We start from the raw sequence: 20364 nt of genomic DNA on the forward strand, positions 1-20364 counted from the left end.
GGGGTCGCTATACTTTTTAAAGGGGATGTTTTTATTGATTTTATCCAGGAAATTTTACCAGGTCGCATTTTATTGGTTAAAGCTTTTATACATGGTAGAAGATGGCAGTTTTTAAATTTTTATGGGTCACCTGATAAAAATGAGAGAACTGAAATGTTAGAGCTTTTACCTTTATTTATTAATAATTCTGAACCTTTTATTTTGGCAGGCGATTTTAATTGTGTTTTAAAAGGTGAAAACCGGCGTTCCAGTTCTGTAAGTAGAAATTATGACAAAACCTCGGGAATACTAAGTAACATCATAAAAGACGCCAGATTAATTGATGTGTATAAAGAGTGTAATAGAGGTAGCCCGGAGGACGCCGGTTTCATCTGGAGCAATGCTATTTGTAGCTCCAGGATAGATTTTATCTTTGGTTCAGACAAAATAATACCTACGAAATGTGAAGTTTTAACCAATATTTTTTCAGATCACAAACTTTTATCTTTTAGTGTCAAAACAAATGAAAACAAGAAGTGTGGTAAGAAAACTTGGAAAATGAATGTGTCCCTTTTAAATGACCCACAGATTTTATCAGATTTTATTACATTTTATCAAAAATGTAGGAGGGATAAAAGCCCTAATCTTTCTATAAGTGCATGGTGGGAGAGGATGAAGGTAAAAATAAGAGATTTTTTTATCAAAAAAAGTATACATAAAGCCAAAGAAAGATATGAGGTGTATAAAATCCTAAATACCCGGTTACAGACGTTGATTAAATTTAAAGATAATGGTTTGGAGCTGGATAATGATATTTTAAAATTAAAAGAGGAAATAGCAAAATGGATAGAGCAAAAAGGTAAAGAAATTATTTTCCGTTCAAGAGTCAAAAATATAGAAGAAGATGAAAAATGCTCCCGTTATTTCTTCATGAAAAATAAAAAGGAAAAGGTAATATTTGATAATATTGATGGGGAAAAGAATATAACAACTATGTTGGGAAAAGTGGAGGAATATTTTACTAATCTTTTTAATGAGAAAACAGTTGATCAAAATTTACTGAATGATTCATTAGAAGAACTAAACTGTGTTTTAGATCCGACCTCCCAAGAGTTTTTATCCCAAGTTTTAACCCATCAAGAGATTTTAGAAACTATTAAGAGTTTTAAAAGCGGTAAAGTTCCTGGTCCTGATGGCATCCCCATAGAGTTTTATGTGAGTTTTTATGACATTTTAAAAGATGATTTGTTTTCTCTTTTTACTGAGGTTTTTAACAATAAGATTATACTTAATTCATGGAAGAAAGGAGAAGTCTCATTGTTATTCAAAAAAGGTGACAAATCAAAGCTGGAGAATTGGAGGCCCATTACCCTTCTAAACTGTGATTATAAAATAATGGCCAAAATCTGTGCAAATCGACTTAAAACGGTAATTAGCAAAATTGTGCATTCAAACCAAGTATGCGGAGTGCCAGGAAGGAGTATATGGGATAACCTGAATCTAGTAAAAGATTGTATGGAGGATGTCAAGAGCAGAAAAGGGAAAATGGCGATTTTATCAACTGATTTTGAAAAAGCATTTGATCGTGTCTCACATTTTTACCTTTTTAAAGTTTTAGAAAAGATGGGCATACCAGAAGGGTTTTTATTATCTCTTAAGGCGTTTTATACTGATTGCACAAGTAAGATTTTAGTAAATGGTTTTAAGTCACAGGATGTGTTTTTAAAATCAGGGGTGAAGCAGGGGTGCCCCTTGTCCCCACTACTTTTTATCTGTGCACTTGAACCCTTACTGTGTGTTATACGGCGAGATGAGAGGATCCGTGGTGTACCTCTACCTGGGGGCCAAGGAGTGGAGGCCAAGGTAGTAGGTTACATGGATGACGTGGCAATCCTCTGTCGTGACGCCCCTTCGCTGACAAGAGCTATTAACCGAATACAATCCTTTTGTTTGTCCTCGGGTTTTAAGATAAATTTTAATAAATGTAATATTTTAAATGTGGGGGGAATGCTTTTAACTGATGTTTCCATTGCCGTAACTGAGTCCCTTACTATTTTAGGTGTAACATTCAGTGAGCAAAATGATGGTGGTAGTAGTTGGGACTCAGTTGCTCAGAAAGTTAATATGAAAATATGCATGTGGAACATGAGAAAACTGACAATGGAGGGTAAAGTATTGATTTTAAAAATGGTGATTTTACCCCTTTTATTGTATCTCAGTCTTGTTTTCCCCCCACCTGTGAATGTTTTAAAGAACATTACTAAAAATTGTTTTACCTTTTTCTGGGGCTCTAAAATGGAGAAGCTGAAAAGAGAGATTGTCATAAAACAGAAGACAAATGGTGGTAAAGATTTTCCTGATTTTAATAGGTTTCTTTTAATCCATTTTTTCTGTTACTGTTTTAATGCCATTTTTAAAGATCACTATTGGTCCTATTTTATGCGTTTTAACACAGGTTTTTTTATGAGAAAGTTTGGATGGTTTGAAATTCTTTTATCTCTCCCCCATGCTTTTAACCTGCCAGCGCATTATGAGATTTTAAGGAAAATAGTGTCTGATTTTAGCCTAAGTAAGAAAAAAGTAGAGGAATTAACTAATAGTAAGAAACTAATAAAGGAACTACGTAATGATGAGGCAATATGCAGTATTAACAGATTTGATGATGATAAAAGTAAATATATTTGGAAATTAATTAGTGTCTTTTATCTTTTTAATGAACAGAGAGATCTGGCTTGGAGCTGTGCGCACCAGTGTCTTCCTTGCCGGGCATTCCAGTATAGAAGAGGATTTGTGAGGTCTGCCATCTGCCCAAGATCCGGATGCCAAGAAAAAGAGACTGTAAAGCATATATTATGGACTTGTTGGTTTGCAAAACGTTTCTGGAGAAGACTTTGCCCCCTGTTGGAAAAGATGGCAGGCCTCAAGGACTTGGACTATCATGCTATATTGTACGGACTTGTGGAATGCCCAACACCGGACCAAAAAATAATGGCTTGGAAGACACTGAACTGTGCCAAGTCAGCTCTCTGGAAAGCACGGAACATTGCTATTTTTAAACAAGATATTTTATCAGTGAATGATGTTTTAAAATTATGTATTAGCGAAATGTATATTTATTTTTTAATTGACAAGAAAAAGGACGTAACTGTGTCCAAAACATGGCTTGTCAGCCAATGGAATTCCTTCATTTAAATGTTTGTACATGTTTTACTGCTTTTACATATATGTTACTATAATTTCATTTGCTGTAAACCTTGTTAAATTTTAAATAAACTGGTTTTACCCCTATGAGGGGGTAGCCAAATTAAAAAAAAAAATCTGTTCTTATCAGTTTAATATCTGATACGTCCCCTATCTGGGGACCATATATTAAATGGATTTTTAGAACAGGGAGATGGAAAAAGAGCTTGCTCTGTCCACTCCACGCATTGACCTGGTATTGCAGTACCTCCAGGACCGGTGCACCCCTTCTTAACCCAGTTTCCAAAAGCAGAACTCAATTCACCTGATTCATATTAGCCCGATTTAATGAATTGGAAGAAAGCATACGTCTTCATATGCACCTCAATTTGGCCCATTCACTTTTCACACTTCCTCCTTTTGTTTTTTATCGTTCACACTTTTTACTTTCTTTATTCATCCAAATAGCAAACTCATCACCACTCAACCTGACCAACTCGGCTATGTCCCGTGCAGTATCTTGCTCTCCGTCTTATCTAGATCATTTGCAATTGAATGGAATAGATCCCTTTTGGACAAAGTGGATTCAGCTGATGCTGCTGCTGCAGTGACCACAGGTGTGAGAAGATCTAGAATTGGCATCTGGTGCGATCTCTCCGCTTCCACTCCAAAGAAAGTTACCTGTTTATTCCTATCATGCATTGGTTTTTGGTGTTTTCTTTGAGCAATGATGATGGCTTTAGTGGTCTGTTGGCTCCCCCTCCTGGAGGAAGAGTTTGCTTGCTCTTGGACATTCTAAAAGAGAGGTCATGATAGACATTTAGCTTCTGAGCACAATTGGGGACAGTCATGGGTGATGAATGATTTGCAACCTGCTGTGAAGCCTGATACCGCAATATAAGGAACGTCAAATACTAAGAAAGGGCGGCCTATGAAAGAATTACTACTTTCAATAAGTACACTTAAACGGCTAATTGGGAATAGAAAAACTGTAAAAAGCCCTCTGAGAAAGCCCCCCTCTAACCTTTGTTAGTAAGCTTTTCTGTAGTCTGCCTGTTGATGTATTTTCCGTTTGAACTGTGCACAACATGAAGAGACGGAACACTGGCGGCTTGTCACAATGCCCCCGCTGACATCACAATAGCGCTGCTGCCTAGAAAACAAGCTGTGCAGCAGAAGTTGTTCTTTGGGTGGGAGGGTGGGCTAGTGGAAGGAGGGGGCAAGCTCTTTTTTTCCCGGGTGGTAGGGGGATGACAGGAGAAGGGATGCGGGTGGTGAGAAGGGTACAGAGGGCAGGGTTTGGAGGCTGGGAAGGAAAGGGAAAAGATTAGGGTTTGGGGATGATGAAAGGGCTTTCTACGGGTAAGGATGGCAAAGGGTGGCAGTGACGGAAAGTCAGGCAACCTGTCCTGTCCGTCTTTTTGTATCGTGAATTGGAAAGACTGCAAGGGGGAGGGGAGTTGCTTGCGCCCTAAAGGAGGAGTGATTCAGATTCATTGCAGTGGGCGGCGGCTGCAAAACGCACCATTCTTCTTGTTTTTGCTCTGCAAAGCAGCCTTTTCAAGGGTTGGCTTGGGTGACAAAATGTCTTCTGTAGGCGTGGGTTTGTCTCCCTCTCGCTCTCTCTCCCTAAGATGTGTCCGGCATAGGCCAGGGTGCCACTCGAGGCCCAAACCAATTCTGGTTATCGCTTCTCAGCCTTTTCGCTAAGATCAAGTGTAGTTTGGGAGGGTACTACCTTGGTTGGTGCTGAAAAGTGCCAGGGTATTGCACAACTGCTGACCTTGAGGGAGTGTGCATCGTAGGATGTCATAGCCCTCTTGTGACGGACAGTTACCTGGGCAACGAGAGGCGGTCACTTTATTGTTTTCAAACTCATCCTTCAAAAAAAAATAAATCTGTTCTTATCAGTTTAATATCTGATACGTCCCCTATCTGGGGACCATATATTAAATGGATTTTTAGAACAGGGAGATGGAAAAAGAGCTTGCTCTGTCCACTCCACGCATTGACCTGGTATTGCAGTACCTCCAGGACCGGTGCACCCCTTCTTAACCCAGTTTCCAAAAGCAGAACTCAATTCACCTGATTCATATTAGCCCGATTTAATGAATTGGAAGAAAGCATACGTCTTCATATGCACCTCAATTTGGCCCATTCACTTTTCACACTTCCTCATTTTGTTTTTTATCGTTCACACTTTTTACTTTCTTTATTCATCCAAATAGCAAACTCATCACCACTCAACCTGACCAACTCTGCTATGTCCCGTGCAGTATCTTGTTCTCCGTCTTATCTAGATCATTTGCAATTGAATGGAATAGATCCCTTTTGGACAAAGTGGATTCAGCTGATGCTGCTGCTGCAGTGACCACAGGTGTGAGAAGATCTAGAATTGGCATCTGGTGCGATCTCTCCGCTTCCACTCCAAAGAAAGTTACCTGTTTATTCCTATCATGCATTGGTTTTTGGTGTTTTCTTTGAGCAATGATGATGGCTTTAGTGGTCTGTTGGCTCCCCCTCCTGGAGGAAGAGTTTGCTTGCTCTTGGACATTCTAAAAGAGAGGTCATGATAGACATTTAGCTTCTGAGCACAATTGGGGACAGTCATGGGTGATGAATGATTTGCAACCTGCTGCGAAGCCTGATACCGCAATATAAGGAACGTCAAATACTAAGAAAGGGCGGCCTATGAAAGAATTACTACTTTCAATAAGTACACTTAAACGGCTAATTGGGAATAGAAAAACTGTAAAAAGTCCTCTGAGAAAGCCCCCCTCTAACCTTTGTTAGTAAGCTTTTCTGTAGTCTGCCTGTTGATGTATTTTCCGTTTGAACTGTGCACAACATGAAGAGACGGAACACTGGCGGCTTGTCACAATGCCCCCGCTGACATCACAATAGCGCTGCTGCCTAGAAAACAAGCTGCGCAGCAGAAGTTGTTCTTTGGGTGGGAGGGTGGGCTAGTGGAAGGAGGGGGCAAGCTCTTTTTTTCCCGGGTGGTAGGGGGATGACAGGAGAAGGGATGCGGGTGGTGAGAAGGGTACAGAGGGCAGGGTTTGGAGGCTGGGAAGGAAAGGGAAAAGATTAGGGTTTGGGGATGATGAAAGGGCTTTCTACGGGTAAGGATGGCAAAGGGTGGCAGTGACGGAAAGTCAGGCAACCTGTCCTGTCCGTCTTTTTGTATCGTGAATTGGAAAGACTGCAAGGGGGAGGGGAGTTGCTTGCGCCCAAAAGGAGGAGTTATTCAGATTCATTGCAGTGGGCGGCGGCTGCAAAACGCACCATTCTTCTTGTTTTTGCTCTGCAAAGCAGCCTTTTCAAGGGTTGGCTTGGGTGACAAAATGTCTTCTGTAGGCGTGGGTTTGTCTCCCTCTCGCTCTCTCTCCCTAAGATGTGTCCGGCATAGGCCAGGGTGCCACTCGAGGCCCAAACCAATTCTGGTTATCGCTTCTCGGCCTTTTGGCTAAGATCAAGTATCTTGCCAGAAGGTTCCCAATTGCTACCCTTGGCCTTGTAGCTTAAATGGCTACATGCTGCTATTGGGGGTAGTGAGCAGGAAACGAGAAGGCGACGCCTTTTGGCTAGGATCGTGTGTCTTAGCGGGAGGTCCTCAATTGCTACCCTTGGCCTTGTAGCTTAAATGGCTACATGCTGCTATTGGGGGTAGTGAGCGAGGCTGTTAACCCTTGGTGATCCAGGAGGTGTTTTGAAGATGGGCGTCACCGTCCGTTTTGCTGGGACCGGGGATACCCGGGTCCGTTTTGGTTTCCGTATTGATGTCGCAGAGGAAAAGTTGCAGCATTTCCATCTGGAATACTTGGTGAACAAAGTTCTATATGACATCCTGGATGTGAAGAAGAATGAGATCGTTTGTCTTCAGGAGTTCAGACGAAGTGGACGGTATGTGCTTGTCCTTTCCCATATTGGGGCTTGCCAGAATCTTTATCGGTCCTTGTTAATGAATACTACTAACTCTTTGCTGAGTGGACTTGACTTTACCCTGCTTTATTCTAAGGGCGATGTTCCTTTAGTGGTGTTTATGCACAACCCTTTTGTTAATGTGGCAGAAATCACAGACTTCCTGATGAAGCATTGCAGCTATGTTCAGTACTCACACAAAATTACCAACAAGGAGGGACTCTGGACAGGCAAGCATAAATATTTTGTGCGTTTTGGGGTGGACCCTCAGGGCCCTGGGGGTTTCCGCCACCCTCCCTCTACTTTTCATATTGGGAAAGATTCTGGTTACCTGTTCTATCCAGATGCCCCTTATTTTTGCCGGAAATGTAATGTTTTTGGTCACACTCAGGATAAGTGTCCTTATGAAGCAACCTGTAGGAAATGTAACCAGGTGGGGCACATGGCTAGGGATTGCAGCAACCCCATTGTTTGCAATTCTTGTGGAGAAGTCGGGCATGCCTATCGGGACTGCAGGAACCGCACTAAGACCAGGCTATACGCTCAGGTGGTCGCAGCGGCCCCTGTAGCTCCTGTTAAGGCTGCACCAGCTGCTAGTCACCCTGTTGCAGTTTCTGCTAATGACCCTGTTCTTCTCCCTGTTACTACTGCTCAGGATTTGGATAAAGCTCCTGCAGTCTCTCCATGTCCACCTGATCAAGGAATGGAGGTCTCCGAGCTGGAAGCTGATCTCCCTTGTCACTCTGCTGCTGTGGCGAGGGGGAAATCGAGGAGGATTTGAGCAAGTCCCCTGCGCTGTCATGGGGTACAACAAAGTCTCTGGTGAGCAAAGATGTTAGTCCAGCTGGGCAGGGGGATTTTTCTGCTTCAGCTGCAGTCAGGTCATCGGAGGAGGGGGAGTTTATGGCTGCTAAGAAATTAAAGCTTGCAGACAAGGGGTGGAGCACTGTCAGTACTGCAAGTGCAAGCCCTTTGAGTGATCGGGTCTACCCTGACATTAGCTTTTCACCTGGAGTTGATGATTTTTTTGGGGAGGTTGCAGACACTCACTGCTTTGTGTCTCCCTGCCAGCCTCCAGAAGGAGAAGGTTGAGGCGAAGATGGCCAGCTTACGGTTACCTGGTTAAACTGGTAAGAACATGGCTCCCAAAACTACATGTAATGTCCTATCCTTGAATGTGAGACAAATTAAATCCAGAGGAAGAAGAGCTACTATCCTCAAATATGTTTCTAAAATAGGTGCAGATATCTTTTGTTTGCAGGAGTGCGGACTGTTTGATGCTCCTACGGATCAAGATTGGCCTCATGGACAACACATTTGGTCTGGTTCGTCTGTAAATAAAAATGATGGTGTGGGGATTCTGTTGGGTAACAAGGACTTTTCTTTTGATAGTTATACAGTAGTGGAGGTGGGGAGATGTATCATTGCAATTATTAACTATAGAGGGTGGCGGGTTAGGATTGTTAATGTATATTGTCCTACGAGAAAAGAAGATCGTTTAGCTCTGTTAGAGAAAGTTGGTTTATTTTTGCCAGGAAAAATGCCTACTATTTTTGTTGGGGATTTTAATTGTACGACGGAAGGTAATATGGATGTAACCGGGAAAAAGCTGTTACATATAATTTCTGATTTTTCTTTCTCAGATGCCGCTGTTGTAAAGCTGGGCAATCCACCACCACCTACGTACAAGGCGGACAGAGGAGGTATAGAATCACGGATTGACCGTATGTTTTTTTCTAAAAATATTGAGTGTGTAAGGTTTGAACAGTGTGCGGTTCCTTTTTCGGACCACGAATGTTTGAAGGGTGTGTTCAGAGGGGATGGTGGACTTGTAAAGAGGGGTGCTGTATGGAAGTTAAATGTGAGATTGCTAGAGGATGCCAAAGTGATGAAAGAGTTTAAAGAAGAGTACCGAAGATGGGGGTACTACAAAAACAGGTTTGCAAGTGTGTTAGAGTGGTGGGATTGGGTTAAAGGGGAGATTAAAACTTTTTTTTAGGAAATGGGGCTACAAAAAAGCTACCATGTATCGTAATAAATTTAAAGATGTGAATACTCGGATTGATTGGCTACAAAAGTGTAGTAGGTCTGGGATTGATGTAAGTGATTCGTTGGTGGAGGCAAAAAATGAGTTGAAATGTCTGATTGAGAAAAAGGGTAAGGAAATTATCTATAGGAGGAAAGTTGAACATTTGGATAAGAATGAGAAATGTACCAGATATTTCTTTAAAAAAATGAATGGGAAGAAAGTAGATATGGATGTGATTGTGGATGAGAATGATGTTCCTGTGACTGGTGAAAGTGTGATTGACGAGGTGAAAGCCTTTTACAGCAGACTGTATGGAGAGAAGTGGATTGATTCTGGTCTAATGACTGAAGTGTTGGCTAGCATGGAGTGTAGACAAGGCAAAGATGAGTGTGAGGATTTGTGTGATGAGGTTGTTCTGGATGAAGTGAGAAAGGTTGTGTTTAGTGCACAAAAGAATAAAACTCCTGGAAAGGATGGCTTGCCAATTGAACTATATGTGAAAGCATGGGAGTGTATGGGCACGGATCTGACGGAGATATGTAAGTATATGTGGGAAACTGGTATGCTGTGTGACTCTATGAAAGAAGGGGTAGTGGTACTTATCCATAAGAAGGGGGAAAAGAGTAACTTGGGGAATTGGAGGCCTATTACGCTTCTGAATTCTGATTATAAGGTTTTCAGTAAACTATTAGCTAATCGTATGCGTGAAGTGCTTGGGAAGGTTGTAAAGGATGATCAAGTGTGTGCTGTGCCTGGAAGGAGCATCAGTGATAACTTGTTGTTGTTGAGGGATGTTATTGGTGACTGTAAGATTAGAAAGCAGAAGTGCATGTTGTTGGCTCTTGATTTTGAGAAAGCGTTTGATAGGGTGTCGCATGTTTTTATGTTTGAGGTCTTGAATAGTATGGGTTTTCCTAAGAAGTTCTTGGATGGTGTGAGATGTCTGTATGGTGGTGTGACAAGTGAATTCTTAGTGAATGGATGTTTGAGTGGGAAAGTACAGATCAAGTCAGGTGTCCGTCAGGGGTGTCCAATGTCCCCTGTTTTATTTGTCAGTGTGATTGAGCCTTTGTTATGTATGATCAGGCGTGAGAAACTGATAAGAGGGATGTTAATACCTGGTAGTGGCGGTAAGAATGTGAAGGTGCTTGGCTATATGGATGATGTAGTGATAGTGAGTGAGAGTATTGCGTCTATGACTAGAGTAAAGCTGTTGTTGGATTTCTTCTGTGGCGCGTCTGCTTTTAAAGTCAACTGGAATAAATGTTGTTTTAAGTGTTTTGGTGATAGTAGTGTTAAGATGGACGGAGTGACAAGTGTGGATGGTCCAATCAAAGTGCTGGGTGTGTTGTTTAATGATGATCTGAGAGGTATGGAGAGTTGGGAAGAATGTGGATTGCGGATTGAGAGGAAACTGAATTTCTGGAGAATGCGTGATCTGACATTGAATGGTAAAGTTTTGATTATTAAGGCCGTGGTGCTGCCGATTCTCCTTTATATCTCTGGGGTCTTCCCATCCCCATATAAAAAGATAAAAAGAGTAGAGAAACTGATTTTTACCTTTTTTTGGGGGAGCAAAATGGAAAAATTAAAAAGAGAGCATTTATACAAGGCCTGTCATTATGGGGGTTTAAACTTTCCAAATATTGAAATCTTTCTTAGTCTTCATTATATTAAGACGGTAGTAATCCTAATGGGAAAGAACAATAAAGGGGCCTACATGGTGAGGTATATGGCGGGCTGGATGCTGTATGGCTTGTGTTGGGTAAAAAGGGATGCGCGTGTGCCTGTGTCGTTCAAGTGTCCAGTCTGGTACGACATAATTGAGAGGTTTATTAGAAAAAATGATTTGCTGGCTGTACCTATGAGTGAGTTCAGAGCAGCGAAGAGAGTGATGAAAAGGATGAGAGCGAATGAGGTAGAATGTAATATTAATGATTTGAGAGGGAATGATGTGTCAGATGCATGGAAGAAACTGAGTACACCGGGTATGTCTAATAAGCAGAGGGATGTTGTGTGGTTGGCATTGCATGATATATTACCTGTGAGAGATGTGCAGAAGAGAAGGGACCTGATTAGAACGGATGTGTGCCCACGGGAGGGATGTGGTGCCCGTGAGACCGTGAGACATGTCATGTGGGACTGTGATTACGCCTATAGTGTGTGGAAATGTGTAGGAGGCCTGTGTAAGGGGCTGGCTGGTGTGAACCATATTAATTGGAGGGTGGCTATGTTTGGCATTGGTGCGTGTGGGAGTGTTAAAGAGAGGATTTTGTGGCTTATCATGGCTTGTGTGATGGAAAGCTTATGGGATGTCAGAAATTTGGGACTTTTTAAAAGGAAGGTGGTTCCTATTAACGACTGTGTAAGATTAATTCTTTCCAGACTTTATGTTATTTACCAATGGGATAAGAGTAGAGGTGGTGGTGGATTGGACGCTGAAGGCATATGGAAGGTTTTAAAGTGGCATTATTTGGTGAAGTATCAATAAGAGGTAAATTCTCTGTTTTTCAGTATTTTCTGTTTTTTTGTGATACTTTCTTTGGATATGTACTGCAATACTTTTTGGAAAATTAAAAAAAGAATATAACCATTGTGATGAGTTTGGATAAACAGCAAAGTTGTAAACTTGATATTGTTGCTTTTAACTAACCTGAATGGTTTTAAAAAAAAAAAAATCTGTTCTTATCAGTTTAATATCTGATACGTCCCCTATCTGGGGACCATATATTAAATGGATTTTTAGAACAGGGAGATGGAAAAAGAGCTTGCTCTGTCCACTCCACGCATTGACCTGGTATTGCAGTACCTCCAGGACCGGTGCACCCCTTCTTAACCCAGTTTCCAAAAGCAGAACTCAATTCACCTGATTCATATTAGCCCGATTTAATGAATTGGAAGAAAGCATACGTCTTCATATGCACCTCAATTTGGCCCATTCACTTTTCACACTTCCTCCTTTTTGTTTTTTATCGTTCACACTTTTTACTTTCTTTATTCATCCAAATAGCAAACTCATCACCACTCAACCTGACCAACTCGGCTTTGTCCCGTGCTGCAGTATCTTGTTCTCCGTCTTATCTAGATCATTTGCAATTGAATGGAATAGATCCCTTTTGGACAAAGTGGATTCAGCTGATGCTGCTGCTGCAGTGACCACAGGTGTGAGAAGATCTAGAATTGGCATCTGGTGCGATCTCTCCGCTTCCACTCCAAAGAAAGTTACCTGTTTATTCCTATCATGCATTGGTTTTTGGTGTTTTCTTTGAGCAATGATGATGGCTTTAGTGGTCTGTTGGCTCCCCCTCCTGGAGGAAGAGTTTGCTTGCTCTTGGACATTCTAAAAGAGAGGTCATGATAGACATTTAGCTTCTGAGCACAATTGGGGACAGTCATGGGTGATGAATGATTTGCAACCTGCTGCGAAGCCTGATACCGCAATATAAGGAACGTCAAATACTAAGAAAGGGCGGCCTATGAAAGAATTACTACTTTCAATAAGTACACTTAAACGGCTAATTGGGAATAGAAAAACTGTAAAAAGCCCTCTGAGAAAGCCCCCCTCTAACCTTTGGTAGTAAGCTTTTCTGTAGTCTGCCTGTTGATGTATTTTCCGTTTGAACTGTGCACAACATGAAGAGACGGAACACTGGCGGCTTGTCACAATGCCCCCGCTGACATCACAATAGCGCTGCTGCCTAGAAAACAAGCTGCGCAGCAGAAGTTGTTCTTTGGGTGGGAGGGTGGGCTAGTGGAAGGAGGGGGCAAGCTCTTTTTTTCCCGGGTGGTAGGGGGATGACAGGAGAAGGGATGCGGGTGGTGAGAAGGGTACAGAGGGCAGGGTTTGGAGGCTGGGAAGGAAAGGGAAAAGATTAGGGTTTGGGGATGATGAAAGGGCTTTCTACGGGTAAGGATGGCAAAGGGTGGCAGTGACGGAAAGTCAGGCAACCTGTCCTGTCCGTCTTTTTGTATCGTGAATTGGAAAGACTGCAAGGGGGAGGGGAGTTGCTTGCGCCCTAAAGGAGGAGTTATTCAGATTCATTGCAGTGGGCGGCGGCTGCAAAACGCACCATTCTTCTTGTTTTTGCTCTGCAAAGCAGCCTTTTCAAGGGTTGGCTTGGGTGACAAAATGTCTTCTGTAGGCGTGGGTTTGTCTCCCTCTCGCTCTCTCTCCCTAAGATGTGTCCGGCATAGGCCAGGGTGCCACTCGAGGCCCAAACCAATTCTGGTTATCGCTTCTCGGCCTTTTGGCTAAGATCAAGTGTCTTACCAGAAGGTTCCCAATTGCTACCCTTGGCCTTGTAGCTTAAATGGCTACATGCTGCTATTGGGGGTAGTGAGCGGGAAACGAGAAGGCGACGCCTTTTGGCTAGGATCGTGTGTCTTAGCAGGAGGTCCTCAATTGCTACCCTTGGCCTTGTAGCTTAAATGGCTACATGCTGCTATTGGGGGTAGTGAGCGAGGCATTTAACCCTTGGTGATCCAGGAGGTGTTTTGAAGATGGGCGTCACTGTCCGTTTTGCTGGGACCGGGGATACCCCGGTCCGTTTTGGTTTCCGTATTGATGTCGCAGAGGAAAAGTTGCAGCATTTCCATCTGGAATACTTGGTGAACAAAGTTTTATATGACATCCTGGATGTGAAGAAGAATGAGATTGTTTGTCTTCAGGAGTTCAGACGCAGTGGACGGTATGTGCTTGTCCTTTCCCATATTGGCGCTTGCCAGAATCTTTATCGGTCCTTGTTAATGAATACTACTAACTCTTTGCTGAGTGGACTTGACTTTACCCTGCTTTATTCTAAGGGCGATGTTCCTTTAGTGGTGTTTATGCACAACCCTTTTGTTAATGTGGCAGAAATCACAGACTTCCTGGTGAAGCATTGCAGCTATGTTCAGTACTCACACAAAATTACCAACAAGGAGGGACTCTGGACAGGCAAGCATAAATATTTTGTGCGTTTTGGGGTGGACCCTCAGGGCCCTGGGGGTCTCCGCCACCCTCCCTCTACTTTTCATATTGGGAAAGACTCTGGTTACCTGTTCTATCCAGATGCCCCTTTTTTTTGCCGGAAATGTAATGTTTTTGGTCACACTCAGGATAAGTGTCCTTATGAAGCAACCTGTAGGAAATGTAACCAGGTGGGGCTTATGGCTAGGGATTGCAGCAACCCCATTGTTTGCAATGCTTGTGGAGAAGTCGGGCATGCCTATCGGGATTGCAGGAACCGCACTAAGACCAGGCTATACGCTCAGGTGGTCGCAGAGGTCCCTGTAGCTCCTGTTAAGGCTGCACCAGCTGCTAGTCACCCTGTTGCTGTTTCTGCTAATGACCCTGTTCTTCTCCCTGTTACTACTGCTCAGGATTTGGATAAAGCTCCTGCAGTCTCTCCATGTCCACCTGATCAAGGAATGGAGGTCTCCGAGCTGGAAGCTGATCTCCCTTGTCACTCTGCTGCCTGTGGCGAGGGGGAAATCGAGGAGGATTTGAGCAAGTCCCCTGCCCTGTCATGGGGTACAACAAAGTCTCTGGTGAGCAAAGATGTTGGTCCAGCTGGGCAGGGGGATTTTTCTGCTTCAGCTGCAGTCAGGTCATCGGAGGAGGGGGAGTTTATGGCTGCTAAGAAATTAAAGCTTGCAGACAAGGGGTGGAGCACTGTCAGTACTGCAAGTGCAAGCCCTTTGAGTGATCGGGTCTACCCTGACATTAGCTTTTCACCTGGAGTTGATGATTTTTTTGGGGAGGTTGCAGACACTCACTGCTTTGTGTCTCCCTGCCAGCCTCCAGAAGGAGAAGGTTGAGGCGAAGATGGCCAGCTTACGGTTACCTGGTTAAACTGGTAAGAACATGGCTCCCAAAACTACATGTAATGTCCTATCCTTGAATGTGAGACAAATTAAATCCAGAGGAAGAAGAGCTACTATCCTCAAATATGTTTCTAAAATAGGTGCAGATATCTTTTGTTTGCAGGAGTGCGGACTGTTTGATGCTCCTACGGATCAAGATTGGCCTCATGGACAACACATTTGGTCTGGTTCGTCTGTAAATAAAAATGATGGTGTGGGGATTCTGTTGGGTAACAAGGACTTTTCTTTTGATAGTTATACAGTAGTGGAGGTGGGGAGATGTATCATTGCAATTATTAACTATAGAGGGTGGCGGGTTAGGATTGTTAATGTATATTGTCCTACGAGAAAAGAAGATCGTTTAGCTCTGTTAGAGAAAGTTGGTTTATTTTTGCCAGGAAAAATGCCTACTATTTTTGTTGGGGATTTTAATTGTATGACGGAAGGTAATATGGATGTAACCGGGAAAAAGCTGTTACATATAATTTCTGATTTTTCTTTCTCAGATGCCGCTGTTGTAAAGCTGGGCAATCCACCACCACCTACGTACAAGGCGGACAGAGGAGGTATAGAATCACGGATTGACCGTATGTTTTTTTCTAAAAATATTGAGTGTGTAAGGTTTGAACAGTGTGCGGTTCCTTTTTCGGACCACGAATGTTTGAAGGGTGTGTTCAGAGGGGATGGTGGACCTGTAAAGAGGGGTGCTGTATGGAAGTTAAATGTGAGATTGCTAGAGGATGCAAAAGTGATGAAAGAGTTTAAAGAAGAGTACCGAAGATGGGGGTACTACAAAAACAGGTTTGCAAGTGTGTTAGAGTGGTGGGATTGGGTTAAAGGGGAGATTAAAACTTTTTTCAGGAAATGGGGCTACAAAAAAGCTACCATGTATCGTAATAAATTTAAAGATGTGAATACTCGGATTGATTGGTTACAAAAGTGTAGTAGGTCTGGGATTGATGTAAGTGATTCGTTGGTGGAGGCAAAAAATGAGTTGAAATGTCTGATTGAGAAAAAGGGTAAGGAAATTATCTATAGGACGAAAGTTGAACATTTGGATAAGAATGAGAAATGTACCAGATATTTCTTTAAAAAAATGAATGGGAAGAAAGTAGATATGGATGTGATTGTGGATGAGCATGATGTTCCTGTGACTGGTGAAAGTGTGATTGACGAGGTGCAAGCCTTTTACAGCAGACTGTATGGAGAGAAGTGGATTGATTCTGGTCTAATGACTGAAGTGTTGGCTAGCATGGAGTGTAGACTAGGCAAGGATGAGTGTGAGGATTTGTGTGATGAGGTGGTTCTGGATGAAGTGAGAAAGGTTGTGTTTAGTGCACAAAAGAATAAAACTCCTGGAAAGGATGGCTTGCCAATTGAACTATATGTGAAAGCATGGGAGTGTATGGGCACGGATCTGACGGAGATATGTAAGTATATGTGGGAAACTGGTATGCTGTGTGACTCTATGAAAGAAGGGGTAGTGGTACTTATCCATAAGAAGGGGGAAAAGAGTAAATTGGGGAATTGGAGGCCTATTACGCTTCTGAATTCTGATTATAAGGTTTTCAGTAAACTATTAGCTAATCGTATGCGTGAAGTGCTTGGGAAGGTTGTAAAGGATGATCAAGTGTGTGCTGTGCCTGGAAGGAGCATCAGTGATAACTTGTTGTTGTTGAGGGATGTTATTGGTGACTGTACGATTAGAAAGCAGAAGTGCATGTTGTTGGCTCTTGATTTTGAGAAAGCGTTTGATAGGGTGTCGCATGTTTTTATGTTTGAGGTCTTGAATAGTATGGGTTTTCCTAAGAAGTTCTTGGATGGTGTGAGATGTCTGTATGGTGGTGTGACAAGTGAATTCTTAGTGAATGGATGTTTGAGTGGGAAAGTACAGATCAAGTCAGGTGTCCGTCAGGGGTGTCCAATGTCCCCTGTTTTATTTGTCAGTGTGATTGAGCCTTTGTTATGTATGATCAGGCGCGAGAAACTGATAAGAGGGATGTTAATACCTGGTAGTGGCGGTAAGAATGTGAAGGTGCTTGGCTATATGGATGATGTAGTGATAGTGAGTGAGAGTATTGCGTCTATGACTAGAGTAAAGCTGTTGTTGGATTTCTTCTGTGGCGCGTCTGCTTTTAAAGTCAACTGGAATAAATGTTGTTTTAAGTGTTTTGGTGATAGTAGTGTTAAGATGGACGGAGTGACAAGTGTGGATGGTCCAATCAAAGTGCTGGGTGTGTTGTTTAATGATGATCTGAGAGGTACGGAGAGTTGGGAAGAATGTGGATTGCGGATTGAGAGGAAACTGAATTTCTGGAGAATGCGTGATCTGACATTGAATGGTAAAGTTTTGATTATTAAGGCCGTGGTGCTGCCGATTCTCCTTTATATCTCTGGGGTCTTCCCATCCCCATATAAAAAGATAAAGAGAGTAGAGAAACTGATTTTTACCTTTTTTTGGGGGAGCAAAATGGAAGAATTAAAAAGAGAGCATTTATACAAGGCCTGTCATTATGGGGGTTTAAACTTTCCAAATATTGAAATCTTTCTTAGTCTTCATTATATTAAGACGGTAGTAATCCTAATGGGAAAGAACAATAAAGGGGCCTACATGGTGAGGTATATGGCGGGCTGGATGCTGTATGGCTTGTGTTGGGTAAAAAGGGATGCGCGTGTGCCTGTGTCGTTCAAGTGTCCAGTCTGGTACGACATAATTGAGAGGTTTATTAGAAACAATGATTTGCTGGCTGTACCTATGAGTGAGTTCAGAGCAGCGAAGAGAGTGATGAAAAGGATGAGAGCGAATGAGGTAGAATGTAATATTAATGATTTGAGAGGGAATGATGTGTCAGATGCATGGAAGAAACTGAGTACACCGGGTATGTCTAATAAGCAGAGGGATGTTGTGTGGTTGGCATTGCATGATATATTACCTGTGAGAGATGTGCAGAAGAGAAGGGACCTGATTAGAACGGATGTGTGCCCACGGGAGGGATGTGGTGCCCGTGAGACCGTGAGACATGTCATGTGGGACTGTGATTACGCCTATAGTGTGTGGAAATGTGTAGGAGGCCTGTGTAAGGGGCTGGCTGGTCTGAACCATATTAATTGGAGGGTGGCTATGTTTGGCATTGGTGCATGTGGGAGTGTTAAAGAGAGGATTTTGTGGCTTATCATGGCTTGTGTGATGGAAAGCTTATGGGATGTCAGAAATTTGGGACTTTTTAAAAGGAAGGTGGTTCCTATTAACGACTGTGTAAGATTAATTCTTTCCAGACTTTATGTCATTTACCAATGGGATAAGAGTAGAGGTGGTGGTGGATTGGACGCTGAAGGCATATGGAAGGTTTTAAAGTGGCATTATTTGGTGAAGTATCAATAAGAGGTAAATTCTCTGTTTTTCAGTATTTTCAGTTTTTTTTTTTTTTGTGATACTTTCCTTGGATATGTACTGCAATACTTTTTAGAAAATTAAAAAAAAAAAAAAAAGAATATAACCATTGTGATGAGTTTGGATAAACAGCAAAGTTGTAAACTTGATATTGTTGTTTTTAACTAACCTGAATGGTTTTAAAAAAAAAAAAAAAATCTGTTCTTATCAGTTTAATATCTGATACGTCCCCTATCTGGGGACCATATATTAAATGGATTTTTAGCACAGGGAGATGGAAAAAGAGCTTGCTCTGTCCACTCCACGCATTGACCTGGTATTGCAGTACCTCCAGGACCGGTGCACCCCTTCTTAACCCAGTTTCCAAAAGCAGAACTCAATTCACCTGATTCATATTAGCCCGATTTAATGAATTGGAAGAAAGCATACGTCTTCATATGCACCTCAATTTGGCCCATTCACTTTTCACACTTCCTCCTTTTGTTTTTTATCGTTCACACTTTTTACTTTCTTTATTCATCCAAATAGCAAACTCATCACCACTCAACCTGACCAACTCGGCTATGTCCCGTGCAGTATCTTGTTCTCCGTCTTATCTAGATCATTTGCAATTGAATGGAATAGATCCCTTTTGGACAAAGTGGATTCAGCTGATGCTGCTGCTGCAGTGACCACAGGTGTGAGAAGATCTAGAATTGGCATCTGGTGCGATCTCTCCGCTTCCACTCCAAAGAAAGTTACCTGTTTATTCCTATCATGCATTGGTTTTTGGTGTTTTCTTTGAGCAATGATGATGGCTTTAGTGGTCTGTTGGCTCCCCCTCCTGGAGGAAGAGTTTGCTTGCTCTTGGACATTCTAAAAGAGAGGTCATGATAGACATTTAGCTTCTGAGCACAATTGGGGACAGTCATGGGTGATGAATGATTTGCAACCTGCTGCGAAGCCTGATACCGCAATATAAGGAACGTCAAATACTAAGAAAGGGCGGCCTATGAAAGAATTACTACTTTCAATAAGTACACTTAAACGGCTAATTGGGAATAGAAAAACTGTAAAAAGCCCTCTGAGAAAGCCCCCCTCTAACCTTTGTTAGTAAGCTTTTCTGTAGTCTGCCTGTTGATGTATTTTCCGTTTGAACTGTGCACAACATGAAGAGACGGAACACTGGCGGCTTGTCACAATGCCCCCGCTGACATCACAATAGCGCTGCTGCCTAGAAAACAAGCTGCGCAGCAGAAGTTGTTCTTTGGGTGGGAGGGTGGGCTAGTGGAAGGAGGGGGCAAGCTCTTTTTTTCCCGGGTGGTAGGGGGATGACAGGAGAAGGGATGCGGGTGGTGAGAAGGGTACAGAGGGCAGGGTTTGGAGGCTGGGAAGGAAAGGGAAAAGATTAGGGTTTGGGGATGATGAAAGGGCTTTCTACGGGTAAGGATGGCAAAGGGTGGCAGTGACGGAAAGTCAGGCAACCTGTCCTGTCCGTCTTTTTGTATCGTGAATTGGAAAGACTGCAAGGGGGAGGGGAGTTGCTTGCGACCTAAAGGAGGAGTTATTCAGATTCATTGCAGTGGGCGGCGGCTGCAAAACGCACCATTCTTCTTGTTTTTGCTCTGCAAAGCAGCCTTTTCAAGGGTTGGCTTGGGTGACAAAATGTCTTCTGTAGGCGTGGGTTTGTCTCCCTCTCGCTCTCTCTCCCTAAGATGTGTCCGGCATAGGCCAGGGTGCCACTCGAGGCCCAAACCAATTCTGGTTATCGCTTCTCTGCCTTTTGGCTAAGATCAAGTGTAGTATCTGTTCTTATCAGAACAACTGAGCTAGCTACGCTTGACGGGAGGCGATCAGGAAGACGAGCTCTGAAGCCCAGCCGATACCGGAAGAAGGAGGTCGGACGGAAGAAGAAGCTCGGCAGAAAGAAGCAAGAAGTCGAAGGCTCGGAGAAGATTCTGGGAGACTAGAGGAACTTCGAGGAAGAATTCAGCAGGAGAAGACACCCGGAGAAGAATCAAAGATCCAGCTCCGGGAATTC

The 20364-nt window shown here is 42.8% G+C and overlaps 4 non-coding genes and 1 pseudogene across 4 annotated transcripts; all 5 read left to right on the plus strand.

The window, feature by feature from the left end:
• The first annotated feature begins 3260 nt into the window (after positions 1-3260).
• Positions 3261-3449, plus strand: LOC142313411 (U2 spliceosomal RNA). Its single transcript, XR_012754451.1, has one exon. It is a non-coding gene; the product is annotated as a U2 spliceosomal RNA (small nuclear RNA).
• A 1572-nt stretch (positions 3450-5021) lies between these two features.
• LOC142313409 (U2 spliceosomal RNA) lies at positions 5022-5209 on the plus strand. Its single transcript, XR_012754449.1, has one exon. It is a non-coding gene; the product is annotated as a U2 spliceosomal RNA (small nuclear RNA).
• A 6537-nt stretch (positions 5210-11746) lies between these two features.
• Positions 11747-11940, plus strand: LOC142313394 (U2 spliceosomal RNA). Its single transcript, XR_012754438.1, has one exon. It is a non-coding gene; the product is annotated as a U2 spliceosomal RNA (small nuclear RNA).
• A 6554-nt stretch (positions 11941-18494) lies between these two features.
• On the plus strand, positions 18495-18694 carry LOC142313400 (U2 spliceosomal RNA). Its single transcript, XR_012754443.1, has one exon. It is a non-coding gene; the product is annotated as a U2 spliceosomal RNA (small nuclear RNA).
• A 1396-nt stretch (positions 18695-20090) lies between these two features.
• On the plus strand, positions 20091-20194 carry LOC142313455 (U2 spliceosomal RNA; annotated as a pseudogene).
• The last annotated feature ends 170 nt before the right edge of the window (positions 20195-20364 follow it).

Source organism: Anomaloglossus baeobatrachus, chromosome 5 (genome assembly GCF_048569485.1).
Source record: "Anomaloglossus baeobatrachus isolate aAnoBae1 chromosome 5, aAnoBae1.hap1, whole genome shotgun sequence".
Lineage (NCBI taxonomy): Eukaryota > Metazoa > Chordata > Amphibia > Anura > Aromobatidae > Anomaloglossus > Anomaloglossus baeobatrachus.